Raw genomic sequence first — 16,349 nt, 5'->3', positions numbered from 1 at the left:
CTGTACTGCACATGCGCCAGTACGGAAAGCGTGTTGGGACATTTTTTATTCCCTTAAAGGGCTAGTAGATTCGAAGTGAGCTGGTTATGTTGGTTTAAAACTGCTGTATTTATTTATAATTATTTGATCTCTTTCAGTTTCCATGAACAGCATCTTGCTGGTCCAGATGCTGAAGATGGAGCTGCTGATGTTCTGTCTGTGGCTGCCATTTCCACACCCTCAGACTTTTGTGGAGCATTTTGATAACTTTTGATCACCCATGCCTGCTGTACATCCTGGCCAAATTTAAGCTTCTCGGGGTTACCCTATTTTAATTTATAGCTTTAGAAAATGTCCAGAAATGACCCAAAATCTTTCAAAGTATGACACATAATTAAAAATGGCGGACTTCCTGTTGTGTTTTGGGCATGAGTGTCAATTACATTTTTGTGGGTCTTGATGAGTTACATATGCCCACCAAATTTCATAGCTCTAGGTGACACATACTGGCCATAGTTCGGCGCTTGGACCTAATTAAGCCTTAATTTTCCTTCTAAAACAAAATTATTAGTGAATTTTAGCTCCCTGCAAATTGTATCTGTTTGGGAATTTCTCGTTGAGTATAAAAGGAAAGACCTCTTCAACAATATTATAATAAATGTCTGATTCAAGAGTCTCACGGGATCACATATAAATAGGATAATGGTATTTCTATGTTTTTATGGTGGGTTGAAGTGGAAGCACAGAGTTTAAAAGATAATGTTGGACAGCTGGATTTCTCCTTTTGGTTCTTGAAAGTGTTTCAGCTCTTCATCTCTTGCGATAAAAACAAACCTGGAAATAAGACGAGGTTTCATGTAAATGTAACCGGTCTGGGCCAGCTCTCTGACCCTGTCTCTGCGTTGTGTGTGTGAGGAATGATGACGGCAGAGGACCACGTCATTGCAACCAACCCATTTATTTTCTAGTAAAAGTGAAATGCGTGTTAGATACCGCAATGATGCGGTCTCTCACTAGCTGCTCTACTCCCATACTCCCATAAACATTGAGATAGAACAATGAAAATAGTTAACAATATACACAAAAGACAAAAAAGCAGCGGGAGCTCACATACCTAGTAAAAATAAAATGCATGTTAGATACAGCAACGATGTGGTCTCTCGCTAGCCGCTCTGAAAAGGAGATAAAAAAAGTTCTCACTACACCACTGTACCCTACTAAAAATAACTATATAAAACTCAGACAATAGACAAAAACACTGTATATAGAAACGATAAAGCAGATTTTAAGCCACATTCTAATGTTATTTTCTGAATCTGAACCAAAAAAAAAGAATTGATGCACAATAATAATGATAAAAAGGACAAACGAAAATTAAATAGCAATGTAAACAAAAACAAGGGGGGGTTTGGGATGAAATTAATAATTTGTTTAACACACCTGTTACATAAACACCTGCTACCTCACAAGTGAACACGTGCTCCTGATATGAGCTGGAAGAAACTCCCATCTGCCAACAGACTAGTGGGTGTTTGTTTACCTTGATGGCGACTGCGCCCTTCTTATAACAACATGAAACCAAGGAGGAGACCGGAGATACATAACAACCAGGAAACGTTTGGCGAATGTCTCAACTGGTTTGTTCAGCCTTTGTCTCTGTGTCACACTGGGCTTGACAAACAGACACAAACAACTATCACCACGGAACTCTTTATTTCTGTCCTCCTGAGTGCTTGCGGTGGTCTTTATTCTGCAGCAAAGATGATGTTTTCTGGGCTGTAGTTATGTCCCTTCTCATGATTATGTCACACGTTATCAGCTGCAGATGATGGATGTATAGCAGATTTTCTGAAGCATCTATTCACCGCTGCTACCTCAATCAGAGCCTTTGTTGTGATAATTACGCTCACGACATCCGGGCTTTGCATCATCATCACCGGGCCTCGTTTAGTTACAACAGCTCATCATCTTTTCTTGGCTCTCTTCAGCCGAGAACAAACACATATCAGTGCTGAGGTCATGAGGTGCTGCCTTTTTAAACATCACTGTCATTACCGGATGCTGCAGTTTGCCCCGTTTATAGCATTTATGTTGTATTTAACTGATGATGGCAGTAATTTATTGTAGCTCTAACTATGTGTGTACTATTTGCATTATATTTTTGTAGACACAAGAATGATTTCATATTTGAAGCATGCTTGTTTTTTGCTTTATGACAGATTTCGAACCTTTTGATGATAAAGAAGAACATTACACAGAACAGCAATAGAAGAATGTCAGCATCTTTTCCTCCAGCTGTTGCTGCTCTCTGTACCTCCAAGTCTGTGCACTGCATCACCTCTTGTATGATATTATCGGTGACAAAGAGCTTGGGCTAGTAATAGAAGTAATAATTTGCCTTTATTTGTCACAAGTGCATTAGAATTTCTTTAGAAGTATAAAGGTAACTTTAAAAATTAAATGGAATGATATCAAAAACATGTTTCTTGAGGAATAACTGGAATATGAAATGACAAAAACTTTTCATTACAAAGATATTGAAGGAGAACGACCTCACCGGGTCATTTTGAACCCATTTATACATCTATGGATGAAAGAGGTGAGGGGTACACACTATATATACAATATAAATAAGAGAAACAGAACACAAAGATACTAAGAAAAGAAACTGAAGAGTATTTACATGAAAGAATTTCTCTTGGGTGTTTTGCACATGACAGTTGGGTAACTGTCATTATGTGAGTGTGTATGTGGTCTGTTGGGAACAGTGCTGATTATAAAGTCTGATGCCAACAAGAAGAAAGGACCTGCGATATCGCTCCTTCACACACCTAGGGTGATGCAGTCTAGATTCAATACCTTTATCACAAACACAATTATGCATAGGATAATATGTGCAGTGAAATGCACTTGTTCCAGACCGAAACAATAAGAATAAAAGCACACAAGAAATATATATATATATATATATATATATATATATATATATATATATATATATATATATATATATATATATATAGATAGATAGATAGATAGATAGATATAGATATATATGAATATATACAGATAGAAATTAGCAAAATAAATATATAAATCTAAGTGAAATAGTGCAAATAATATATATACAAGGTGAAAGTGAATGGATGTTGAACAGAGGTTGCAGGTTGATTGTCTATCTGAGTCTGTTGTTTCAGGTTTGGCAGGTGAACAGCCTGTGGGAAGAAGCTCCTCCTCATCCTCTCTGCGTTTGCCTTCAGGCAGTGCTAATGCCGCCCTGGTGGCAGCAGAGAGAACAGTCTGTGGATGGGGTGGGTGGGCTCACTAGCAATCTTCTTGGCCTTTAACCTGCAGCGTCTGTTGGAAATGTCCTGCAGGTTGGAGAGGGTGGTTCTGATGGTTCTCAGCCGAGCGAACCACCCTCCTCAGGGCCAAAAAGTCCTGCTGGGTGCTGCTGCCCATCCAGGTGGTGATACTCAAAGTCAGAACACTCAATGGTGCAAATGTAGAAGTTCCTGAGCACCTTGAGAGGCAGCTTAAAGTCCCTCAGGCGTCTGAGGTGATAGAGACGCTGTGGAGCGTTCTTCAGCAGGGGTTGATGTCACAGGACCACATCAGGGCCTGGTGATATTAACACCCAGGTACTTGAAGCTCTCCACTCTCTCCACCTCTGTCCCACTGATCCTGAGTGGGTGGTATGTCTACCCACTCAGTCTGTCTTAGTCTTGCTGACATTCAGGAGGAGGCTGTTGTCTCTGCACCAGTCCTCCAGGTGGTCGATCTCCATCATCAGTCTGTCACTGACGGAGCTGCCCAGTGCCCTCAGAGTGTCGCACATGGAGTGGGAGTCACTGTCCAGTAGGGACGGTGTTTCTCCCACCACCTGCACTGGGTCTAGAGACAGGAAACATGTGGAGAAGAGTGGGGAGAAAGACATGCAGTAAATGGCCATGGGTCAGACTCGAACCCATGGCCGCTGTGTCTGGACTGTTGCCTGTTTATGTGTCACCCGCTCAATCTGTTGAGCTACAGGGGAGTCCAGAGCTGGCCAGATCAAGTTTCCTCCTGTCAACAGCTGAGATGCTGCTGCCCCAACAGACCACTCCATAGAAGAGGGTTGATGCCACCACAGGGTTATAAAACGTCCTCAGGGGCGCCCCCTGCCCCCCCAAAAGACTTCAGTCTCCTTAGCAGATAGAGTCTGCTCCAACTCTTCCTGTAAAGTGCACTAGTGTGGTCTGACCAGTCCAGTTATTGTTCAGGTGAACACCCAGGTACTTGTATGAGTCCACTGTCTGAATGTCCATGCCCTGGATGTTCACTGATGTTGGAGGTGTGTGACTGCACCTGTGGAAGTCCACCATCAATCTAAACCATAGTAATGACAAGCCTAAAAAAATGCAGACTAAGGTTTCTAGAGTTTCAGGAGCCAGTGAACTAAGAAACCAATCTTTTCAACCTACGTGGAGGGTGAAGAAAGAGGCAGAAACTTCACTGATCTGCATATTCTAGAAAAAGCAACAGTCTAGAGTTACATCTGAACCATGCTAAGGCAGGAAGTGATTATTTACTAAGTACTGATACACAGAGAGGAGTTTCTCTCTATGTCACAGTCTCTTATTTTCTGTTTCTGAACAGATTGTTCACAGACTGGTTCGACTAACGTCCATCCTTCTCTAAACTAACCTGCACTGCCTCATTCAGCCGCACAGAACAGTGGCAGAACCAAGAGTTAACAGCATGTTTCCTAGCAATGTATGTGGACAGAGTAGAGCGGTGTGGAATCGGGGGGAAAAAAGGCTGTCCTCGAGTGCACCCTAAGAATGAATATCTTTGTACTACTGACAGGCGCTCCACTGTGATCACACTGTGCCGCTGACAGCAAAACTAGATGTGCATTACATTCAGCAGGAAGCATGAAGTTTCCTGGTGCGCCTGCAGCCGACTACTCCGCAATAACAGGTGATTTTAGCATTTGAACAATGACAGATTATTTAAAGTATAGTATCTGCGCACTGTTTTTCTACTTTAATAAAGGTGATGTTCTCTTTCCATCACTGCTCAATTACACAAATGACACGAAATATGAGAATTTCTATTCAGTCGATTTCTACTCAAAATCACAAAAGCCATGTTTATTTAAAGAGCACAAATTACAAAGCTTCGCAGCCTGCTTCTGTTTCCTGTCTGTAAAAATTAGGATTACATCACAAACTATTGAAACAAAACACGTGTATATTACGTGCTGCCTTTGCAGTATTTCCTGATGCATTCTCACCATGTTGCAGCTTCCACAGAGTGGGCCATAAGGTTCCATACATAGGAAAAATAAATGTTTTATGTTGGACAACGGGGCTGCACAGTGGTGTAGTGGTTAGCACTTTCGCCTTGCAGCTAGAAGATCCCTGGTTCACGTCCCGGCTTTCCCGGGATCTTTCTGCATGGAGTTTGCATGTTCTCCCTGTGCATGCGTGGGTTTTCTCCGGGTACTCCGGCTTCCTCCCACAGTCCAAAAACATGCTGAGGTTAATTGATCATTCTAAATTGCCCGTAGGTGTGAATGTGAGAGTGATTGTTTGTCTCTGTATGTAGCCCTGTGACAGACTGGTGACCTGTCTAGGGTGTCCCCTGCCTTCACCTGAGTCAGCTGGGATAGACTCCAGCCCCCCCATGACCCTAGTGAGGATTAAGCGGTGTATAGATAATGGATGGATGGATGTTGGACAACCGTTTTTATCTTTAATGTGCTCTATGATTACTATTGTTTCAAAAGCACATATTAATACGCGTTTTCCACTGTTGATGAACTTGTATTAGCACAGTTGAAGTTCTGCTTGTGATGGTGTTGGTGATACGTTCCTGGAGATGATTTATGTCTCGTATCTTCACCTGATACACCATGGCCTTCAAGTGCCCCCAAAGACAGCATCAAACGCATCTTCTAGGGTATCTGAAACATGAAAAATAGACATTACACATTTTCCTATGTATGGAAACTTATGGCCCACCCTGTATAACATAAAACATGATAATAATTGCAAAGGAGCCTTTCAGTTCACATGATAAAAGACTGCCGTGCAACATTTCCAGAAAGCCACTTCAGCTTTTAAGAAAACATCTTACATTTGCATAAAAAAACCCTGTAATCAAAAATCTTTTAAAGAAGAAACATCGCTATGTCTCTTGGTGCATTTTGTAAAACCCAGCTATCGTCTGAATGTAAACTGTGTTAATAAGCACCCTCCAGAGTCTCCATGAAAACCTTCTCTACAGGAGCTTTCGTGTCAATTTAAAAACCTTCCTTTACTTTGCTCATTAGAAGAGGTGACAGGCAGAATCACGGGCACCACTCTGACATTTCCTGCTACACACAACGAGTAATTAACGAGGCAATATTGGAAAAAATATAAAATAATTAGGTGTTTGCTCATATATTAATGCAGCAGCTCGTTTCATTCAACATGGCTTTAGTTTGTCTTGTTTGTCTGCCTTGAATAACAACAAGTTAAAACTTAGAGTTAAGGGCTTACTTCAACTTTAACTCCCACTCACCTGTTGATACTGTAGATATTGCTGCAACTAGCACTGATTCTGGGGAAGATAATTAAATGCTAACAGTAATATTGATGTGTAATTTATCAGGGATGAAGATGCACAACAGAAACCTTTGTATCGTGAGTCAGTTTGAAACAAACCCGAGAAAAGAGGTGACAGACGCCACTTTTCTCTACTACTTGGAGCAATTGAGAGCTTTTGTAAGAGTGAAAAAGAGAAATTCATAAAGCCTTGGGATGAAAAAGGGATTAGCAGGACTGTAGTAAATTAATAAATCAGCAATTCATGACATGAGTCATGAGTGGAAAATGAAAGAAACAATGACAGACATTTAAAAAGAAATGGTGCTGGGCAATAATTCATGCAGGGATGAAACTTTGTTTAACCAAACAAAAGAGAAGATGGATGGAAATGAAATATTTCAACATTTTTAACAACCTCTCAGTTGCGTTTCTTTAACAGGTTGAATCACTCAGGAGTCAAGTCAAAGAAATGAGATGTTATGAAAGAATCAGAGGCTGAATTTTCGCAATATGAGACAGAGAAAGATCAGATTGAAAGAAGACGGAGGCAACACAACATTTTAACGAAACCTCAACAAAGTGCTGTACAAAAAATATTCCCTTACCAAAACAAATTACAAAAAATTCAGGGCTTTTAAAATTTCTAAACAGTGCAGACACACATGTTTACATAATAATTCAGTTTTTCATTGTTTCTCTTTTGTAGTCGTTTACGGTGTGATGTGATATTAATTTGGATTTTGTAAATACAAAGTAAAACACAACAGGCAGAGATGCAGCTTTCACTGAGGACGCAGAGCTCAGATTTTATCTGTAATTTTAAATGACACATATTGATCATTACACATGTGTGCTCAAAGTATCATTACTTCTGTCAATTTTCAAGACAATGAAGAATTATACAAATGAACATAAATAAGGGTACAACAGTAACACAAAATTCACAGTTTGGTATAAAACTTGTTGAAATGACACAAGGACCAAGTGATTAAATTCTGGCAGTGATGCAGTTTATAGTCTGGATCCACAGGTTTGTTAAAGATTTCTGTATCACTGCCAGATAGCGTCATGGCGTCACTGTAACCATGACAACAAGTGAACGCTACGTCAGCTGCCTGCTGACGATCACATGACTGCAATCCTACTACAAATCCACCTCTGTGGACTTATCGAGACTTATCCGTCGGAAACCATACAAGGAACAACTGATTATAAATTGTGGGGATGTTTCTGAGTCCCATCAGTTCCCGCCACCCGCTACATATTTAGACCATGTGATTCAGTATCCATACATAACGTACACATGCAGAACACTTGCCTGTGCTCAACGCAAGGTAATTTTTTTATGAAAGATTTAATCCGTCGGAAATGACACAAAGACTGAGCAGCCTTGGCGGAGTACTGCCCTCTACGTGCTTTTCTTTTTCACATATGCAACATTTGGCCACATATATGCTACTGTTCAAAGGTTTGGGGTCACTTAGAAATGTCCTTATTTTTGAAAGAAAAGCATTTCAATGTAGATCACACTGAATGAATCAGAAATACACTAGACATTGTTAATGTGGTAAATGACCATTCTAGCTGGAAACAGCTGATTTTTAATGGAATATCTCCATAGGGGTACAGAGGAACATTTCCAGCAACCATCACTCCTGTGTTCTAATGCTACATTGTGTTAACTAATTGTGTTGTTGTCAATGTCTTGACTGTATTTTCTACTCATTTTGCAACTCATTTGATGAGTAAAAGTGAGTTTTCATGGAAAACATGAAATTGTCTGGGTGACCCTAAACTCTTGAACGGTAGTGTATCATGTTGCATATTGTGCTCATGCATTTTAGGCTTTTCAGGTGTCATTTTGCAGCATTTAACACGACGAAGACTCTTTTTACTGTCAGCAAGTCTCTAAATGTTGTCTTAGATCTGCTTAGATCACAGTAAAATTACATTTATGCATTATGTTGGTAGAAGCAGCTCCGCCTGGAACTTAGATTTGTCCCAGATTTAGTCATTTTTTAAAAAATAAACTAAAAACAGTGCTTTTAAATAACCATCTTTTCAAAACGTCTGGTCTAAACTGTCTGTACTTTTATTAAACTGCAGTTTTGCTCACTTCATTTTAACAAATTTTTTTTGGTTGTATGCTTTCTCTTATACATGTGTTTTTTTTCTTACCTTTTGTCTTTTTCCACTGCTTTAGTCACTTTCAACTATAAAATTTGTTTTCACTGTGTTATGCCTTAGTTTGTGTCCTGTGCTGGTTTGTCTGTATGTCTTGTTCTGTTCCTGTTTGCTCTCCAGCTAATGATTGTCTTGATCATTAACACCTGTGAGAAGATGAATTGAGTATTTCAGCAACTCCTCACTTTGCTTTTAGTCCCTCTGGCTTCCTGCTTCCAAACATTAACCCTTTTTCTTCATCTCTGCGTATTGTTTCGTCTTTTATCAATTATTCAGATTTTTGTTTGCATTAAAACTGAGGTTAGGTCTCTCACTATTGTGCAACCTTTGTTTTCCATGTTTTTACCTTGATTGCAAAGCACGTTGAAAAACCTCTGTAGGAAAAGGTGCTCGCTTAAGGTTAGGATTAAGGTCAGGTGTGAAATGTCACACAAAATGCAAAAAAATGGTTTGTGTTAACATGTAAAGTGACTTAATCCACATGCATTTTCATGATACCAGAAAGCAGATGTGGTTCAGCTAGAAATTAGCAGAGATTAAAAAGAATAAAAGCTGGACCTTTCTTTTTGTCCTGAGGACCCGGTTGGATTTAAACTCACCAGAGTTTGTGTAAATCTAAAAATCCCCCTCACTCTTGAGTTTTATCCCTCTCCTCATCCCTCTCTTGCAGCACGTCGATCTGACGCCTGTTCATTTGAAAGCTAATTCTCTTTGATTTTATGGAAGCAGTGTGTTGATAAAGCTGTGGGATAACGCAGCGAATCGCTCCGCCATCCTGCTCTTTCCCTGCATCTCTAATTAAGATCCTGGTGCTGCAGCACTAATGTTAATTCACAGGTGTCTGCTGCCTGCCAGTCGCCATGGCAACCTCAAGGTATGCCATCTAATCAGGAACACACACACACGCACGATTTTTTATTCTCCTCCTATCAGGACTGATTAAACTGGACAACAAACAATCCTCAGCGTGGCGTGGGCAACCTGCTGCTGATTTCTCCTCTGCAGGAAATTGAGGCCATTTGGTAAAAGTCAGATCTTAAAGTGCATTCTGGATTGTAAACAAAGCGCAAAGGTTTGTTCATGAAAGAGCAGTAAAGCCCCTTAGCATCCCAACTCCGCTGGCAGATCAACATAAATGTGAGCGTTAATGCTCAGGCTCAGGATGACCAGCTATTCACTGCTTAAAAACCCGCTCATGTTAGAGCAGCCAGCGCACCGTTGTGGGAGTACAGGGTTGATTCATGTCAAGTCTGCAGTTCATCTCAGCACAACATCCCTCTATTCATCACTCAGAAGTCTGCAGTCTTTATGAAGTTTTCATCTCTCTGAGTTGAGTTTCATTAATTCTGTGTATAACAACCAAAGCATGGCCCTGAATCAAACCCTACATCTCGAGGTTGTCGCAGTATTCGTTTTCAATCTGCTCAGTACACTTTGAGACTCGCTGTTCAGTACACTCTGTGATCAGAACAATTACTCTGAAGTCTGCCTACAGTGCTCACACTGCTGGAACAGGGCTGGCTTTGAAAGCTCAACAAACACTGTGCAGTTGTGATTAATCTTTTTCACATTATAATTGATCTTCCTGCATGACCAGAACCTGCACCCTTTAATTAATTTACTGTACATAGGACGAGTGGTAAAGCAACTTAGCATTTACACTACTGTACATGTTTTTTCAGTGATTTATGAAATTTGTTGTAGATATTTATAGTTTTCCTTGAAAATGTAAATGCAGCATTCTGGATCAAACAATTTTTGTGTTGTCTAAGCATCACACAACATTCGTTGAAGTGTATTTCTGACCCTGGCAGTGAATGAGGACATCTAAAAGAGCTTTTGTGCTGATTGGACACTTTGGTCTGTACCTCGGTTTTTATCTCTCAACATTCTAGGCAGTCAAATGTGCACAAAGAGTCTCTTTAATCTTAGCTTATGAAGAAATGCAGCTATGCACCAAAAAGCGACACTATTAAAGCCACCATGTTTCCTAGCAGAACTTTAGTCTTCTTCACATAGTGTATGCTGCTACAATCTCCACCCCAGGTAAACAACACACCTCGCTGTGTACAAGATGGAAAAGGAAACACATTGCATAAATATTCAAATCCTTCATAGTGACTAAAATAGAAGTTTTTAGCCATCAGACTAAACGCTAAAAAAATCTTCTCCCAAGTGACAGTTCTCTTGCAGACTGTGTGAAGTTGTCCTCTGGGATTTCCCTATACTTTACTTCATTAAATTTACCCTCTGTCTTTACAAGTCTTCCAGTGCCTGCTGCTGAGAAGCATCCACACAGCATAATGCTTCCACCACCGTGCTTTACAATGGGGATGTTTATGAGGATGTGCAGTCTTTGATGTCCACCAAACATACCAGCAAGACAATGACCCAAAGCATTCTGCCAAATTTGCACTAAAATGATTTAAAAACAACAATATGAATAAGTCTATATTGTCAGTTACACTGTAAAAAAAAAATCCTAAAAAATAGTGAAATGACTGGAAGCAACCAAAAACCATAAAAATAAAATTTTGTAGTTTATGGTTATTAAAACTATGTTTGATAGACACCAGACACTGCACATCATCACAAACACACCATCCCCAGTGGAAAGCATGGTGGTGGCAGCATCATGATGTGAAGCATGGTGGTGGCAGCATCATGATGTGAAGCACGGTGGTGGCAGCATCATGATGTGAAGTATGGTAGTGGCAGCATCATGATGTGAAGCATGGTGGTGGCAGTATCATGATGTGAAGCATGGTGGTGGCAGCATGATGTGAAGCATGGTGGTGGCAGTATCATGACGTGAAGCATGGTGGTGGCAGTATCATGATGTGAAGCATGGTGGTGGCAGTATCATGATGTGAAGCATGGTGGTGGCAGTATCATGATGTGAAGTATGGTGGTGGCAGCATCATGATGTGAAGCATGGTGGTGGCAGTATCATGATGTGAAATATGGTGGTGGCAGCATGATGTGAAGCATGGTGGTGGCAGCATCATGATGTGAAGCACGGTGGTGGCAGCATCATGATGTGAAGCACGGTGGTGGCAGCATCATGATGTGAAGCACGGTGGTGGCAGCATCATGATGTGAAGCACGGTGGTGGCAGCGTGATGTGAAGCATGGTGGTGGCAGCATCATGATGTGAAGCATGGTGGTGGCAGCATCATGATGTGAAGCACGGTGGTGGCAGCATGATGTGAAGCATGGTGGTGGCAGCATCATGATGTGAAGCATGGTGGTGGCAGCATCACGATGTGAAAACAAATCTTACTAAGCCATTTTTCACTTGTTCTACTGGCAGATTTATTCACTTATTTCAAGGTAAAAGTTCCTTGAAAGAAGTTTTTGTTTTTGTTTTTACTTTGTAATGGCAGAGCCTTTTTATGGAAATTCCTGTTCAAAAAGCAAATCGCTAACCAGTGTTGGAAAAACAATAAACCTTCCAATTGCGTATGTGATATTTTCACTTGTGAAGCCGTTGAAGGTCTACAGGGAGACGTGCAGTGAAAGGTTGAGGGTGAGAACAAGAGTTTCAAACTGGTCATGTGCTTTTGTTGATAAGGACATCATGTCAGGATGCTGTCACTCTGATGGAAGAGATGAATAATTTGTCGCTTTGTGAGAGAACAAACGGTACAGTACTTCCCTCAGTATCACCGTAATAGGACGAGACTAGGGAGGAAAATAGCTGTCACCTTGTCTGCTGGGTGTTGATGACTAGTAAATGCAACCGCTTTCATTTCCTTTCATGCACTTTATTGTCTCTTCTTTGGAAAAAAGGGAAGCTGTGACAGCTCTACTTTCCTAATGAAAATCAATATGTGTGTCACAGAGGTGGGCATTTCCTGTCTTTTATTTCCCAGTGACAAATAAAGGAGGACACATGCGTCCATTGTTTTCCATCATTGCATCTCTTCCATCACTACCACATCGTTTTGCTAAATAAAGGAAGCTTAGTGAAGGAGGGTCGCAATAAATATTGACTGTATTTTCAATAAAAGCTGCTTGATATTTTATTGCAGAGATGTGGCTGATTTAATAGGATCGTTTTATGAGACAACACTTCAAAAATAAACAGCAAACATCTTATTTAATCAAGAATGTAATCATTAAACAGTAGCTTATCCTTACTATGTTCAGATTCTATCATATAATTATGCTACAAAGGTCAAGCTTTTACGAGAAACGAGTTTCTCCAAGTAGCTTTCTCTTCAGCAACACTTACCACTCGATGTTCAAAAAAAGAAATGACCTTAGTTTCCCCCTCACCTGTGGCAAATATCCCCCGGGTTGCCATGGTAACACTGACACGGTGGGTTTGGTTTGACGGTCTGGACGGCTTCAGTTTTCACCCTGACAGAGTTGAGAGCCGCGGCGTTTCTTGTGATCACGGTGGTTGAGGGTCACGGGTCACCCGGCTCGTGGGTTCTGGTCACCAGGAGTGAACGCCGTCGGGGGTAACTAGAGGACGGGTGCAACAAAGGAGCAGCAGCTGATCATTAATGGTTCCTGCTGCCAGATGAGGAACACAGCTCCACATGGATACTCAGCGCTAGTCTCTCAGTGCGTTTATCTCATTTATACGTCCGACTGGTGTTGACAGATTAAACCAACCATCCTTTATCCCGGCCTCAGACTACAGGAGTGCCACAATTCAACTCTCAAAAATGGTTCTTCAGAAGACTTCGAAGCACCATCACAACTGAAGAACCATTTTACTGAGGGGATAGTTCTCCCCTAACACAGCTTCATCACTATTTTATCTCTGAAACTCTTTTTTCTGTACAGACCGTATTTTGCACAGTTCCTGTAAACTTAGTATTTGCTACCTTAGTATGTGCACTACCGTTCAGAAGTTTGGAGTCACATAGAAATGTCACTATTTTTGAAAGAAAAGCAGTGTTTTTCAATGACGATAACAATAAATTAATCAGAAATACATTGTAGACATTGTTAATGTGGTAAATGACTATTGTAGCTGGAAACGGCTGATTTTTAATGGAATATCTCCATAGGGGTACAGAGGAACATTTCCAGCAACCATCACTCCTGTGTTCTAATGCTACATTGTGTTAGCTAATGCAGTTATGTTAGCACTAGGACCTGGACTTTAACGCGTTAATTGCGATTAATTAATTACAGAAAAATTTAATTGCACCTTTCGCAGTTCCCTCATTTCTGCCACACCGATAACCCTGATGAACACTCCAGCCCAGTAGGTGGCGCAAATGAACCTAAAGTCTGTTTGCCAGCCCAGAAAAATGCACAGGAGCCTACAAGAAAGTTTTAGTGAAGAATGAAGGAAGACGAGACACATTGAGCTTGTTGGGCAGAGCTTTTCCTTTTAAAAAGCTTCCTGATGGCAGCTCGGATAAAAGCCTGGTTGTATGCAAATTGTGCAACAATGAGTTTTCTGATCACTTCAGTGTAAAACATGTTGCCGTTAGCACCAGAGCTAACATTAGCTATGACAGTCCTGCTATTGGCTAACGGTGTAGCTATCCCATAATATACCACTTTAGAAGACACTGAAAGTGCTTGAGTTTACAAAAAGTCTTAAAATGTTGAATCGCTATAATGTCACTTTGAGTTTATCTTGATCTGTGAATGTAGCAGACAGATGAAAAATAAACAGATATACAAATGAAACATAAAAAATGGAGTAATAACAAACAACAAAAATGTCTGTCTTTTAATAAATTAATTATAAACTCTTAGTTTATAAAATATATTTTTAAAAAAAATAAAAATGTATGTTCCTAAAAAAGAACAATCAAAATGACATCATTTATCAGACCCAGAAATGATGAAAACATAACAAATCTAGGAATTTTCACCATTTCGAAGGTCCTTGAACTACTTATGCTTATGTTGTGTTCCATACAGCGGGAAAACTGAACCAGATCTAGGCTTTAAATCATTAAAATCACTTTTTTCTACATGTCCCATTTTAAAATTTTATAAATCTTATAAATTTTTAAATTATTTTAAATTATAAACACATAACCATCTATTCATTGATTCGTCTGTCAACCAAAATTTATTTGAATTGAAAAACTTTACTTATTGCATCAACTATTGCTATTTGACAAAAATGTGATTAATCGCAATTAATTAATTACAAAGCCTCTAATTATTTAGATACAGTTTTTAATCACTAGTTAGCACATGAATAAAAGTGTGAGTTTTCATGGAAAACATGAAATTGCCTGGGTGACCCCAAATTTTTGAACGGTAGTGCATGAGTGATAAAAAGTGCATCCTCTAAACAACTCAATTATAGTACTATATAGAAACACTGCAAACCAAGCATAGGAGCTTCAGTACAAGTCAACTGCTTACTTTGACAGATGCCGTCTTAAACCTCCTGAAGTGCTTGTAGACTCATTAGGCCCTTCATAATAATATATAACATGTTTGATATTTAGGAGAGAACAGCAATGGTAAACGCTGTAGCCCTGGAGGCTAATAGTAGCTAACATACACACTTTATCCCTCCTGTTGTCTTCATTTACGGGCCCCTAAAAATATTGTTTCCTTGTCTGAAAAAATCCAAAACTCAGCAAAAAGATTCCCCAAATTTCTAAAATTTTGCAAAACCTTCAAGAAGAAAATTCCAATAATTCCTTAAAAATGTCCCTTAAAATTTTTATTTTTAAAAAAATCCCCCAAATTTGGCAAGAAAATCCTTGTAAATATTTTGAAAAAATTAGTAAAAATTTCCCAAAAATTTGAAAAATATCTAAAGTGATTACATATATATCAGTAAAACTTCTAATATTTTCTTTAAGAACATTCACCAAAAAATTCAAACATTCAATTGATTTTTTTGTGAATGTTCTTAAGAAACATTTTTAACATTTCCTGTTTTCCACCAAAAAATGTTTAAAAAATTTCCCAAAAATGTTGAAAATGTGGACATCAGAAGTTTCACTGTGAAAATATATATTTTTTCCACATTTTCAAACTTTAAAACGGGTCAATTTGACCTACAGGATGACACGAGGGTTAAAGGTTGATTCAAATTAATATTAATATCGCATTTCATCAAAATGTGTATTTACATGTATGCTCTTGAAGAGGCTGCAAGAGAAGTCCCGTTGATTTCTACTGAAGATACGATTACCATGACCTGGATGAATCTACACAGACACATTGCAAACAAAGAATTTTATTGCACTTCTTTATTGCTGCATATGACAATGAAACCTCTGAGTCGTTGTTTGCTTCATGTGGTTCCATAAAGTATAGAAGGTTCTTCATTTTAATTTGAGTCATTTGTTTTGGTGACAGGTAATAACAGGAAATATGAGCCATAAATTGTTTCCCAATGTCATCAAAAAATGGTTCCTTTAGAAAGAAATTAACTCAATATGATGAAAATCTATTTTTATTGTGTTCTGTGGTTGTAATAAACTTGGAGATGTATAGTAAAATGTGTTAAGATATGAAGCCCTTTACCTGTGCTGTTTTTATGTGTTTTCATGATACCTGTTGTGCTTCAATGCGACCTAAACTCTTTTTCTGTTGTCCAACAATAGATTGAGTATGAAACAGTGACTGAAATGCGGCTCGTGTTGACCAACATTCACTTCA

The sequence above is a fragment of the Amphiprion ocellaris genome, chromosome 2 (genome assembly GCF_022539595.1).
Source record: "Amphiprion ocellaris isolate individual 3 ecotype Okinawa chromosome 2, ASM2253959v1, whole genome shotgun sequence".
NCBI lineage: Eukaryota > Metazoa > Chordata > Actinopteri > Pomacentridae > Amphiprion > Amphiprion ocellaris.
Note: the sequence above shows the minus strand (reverse complement) of the source record.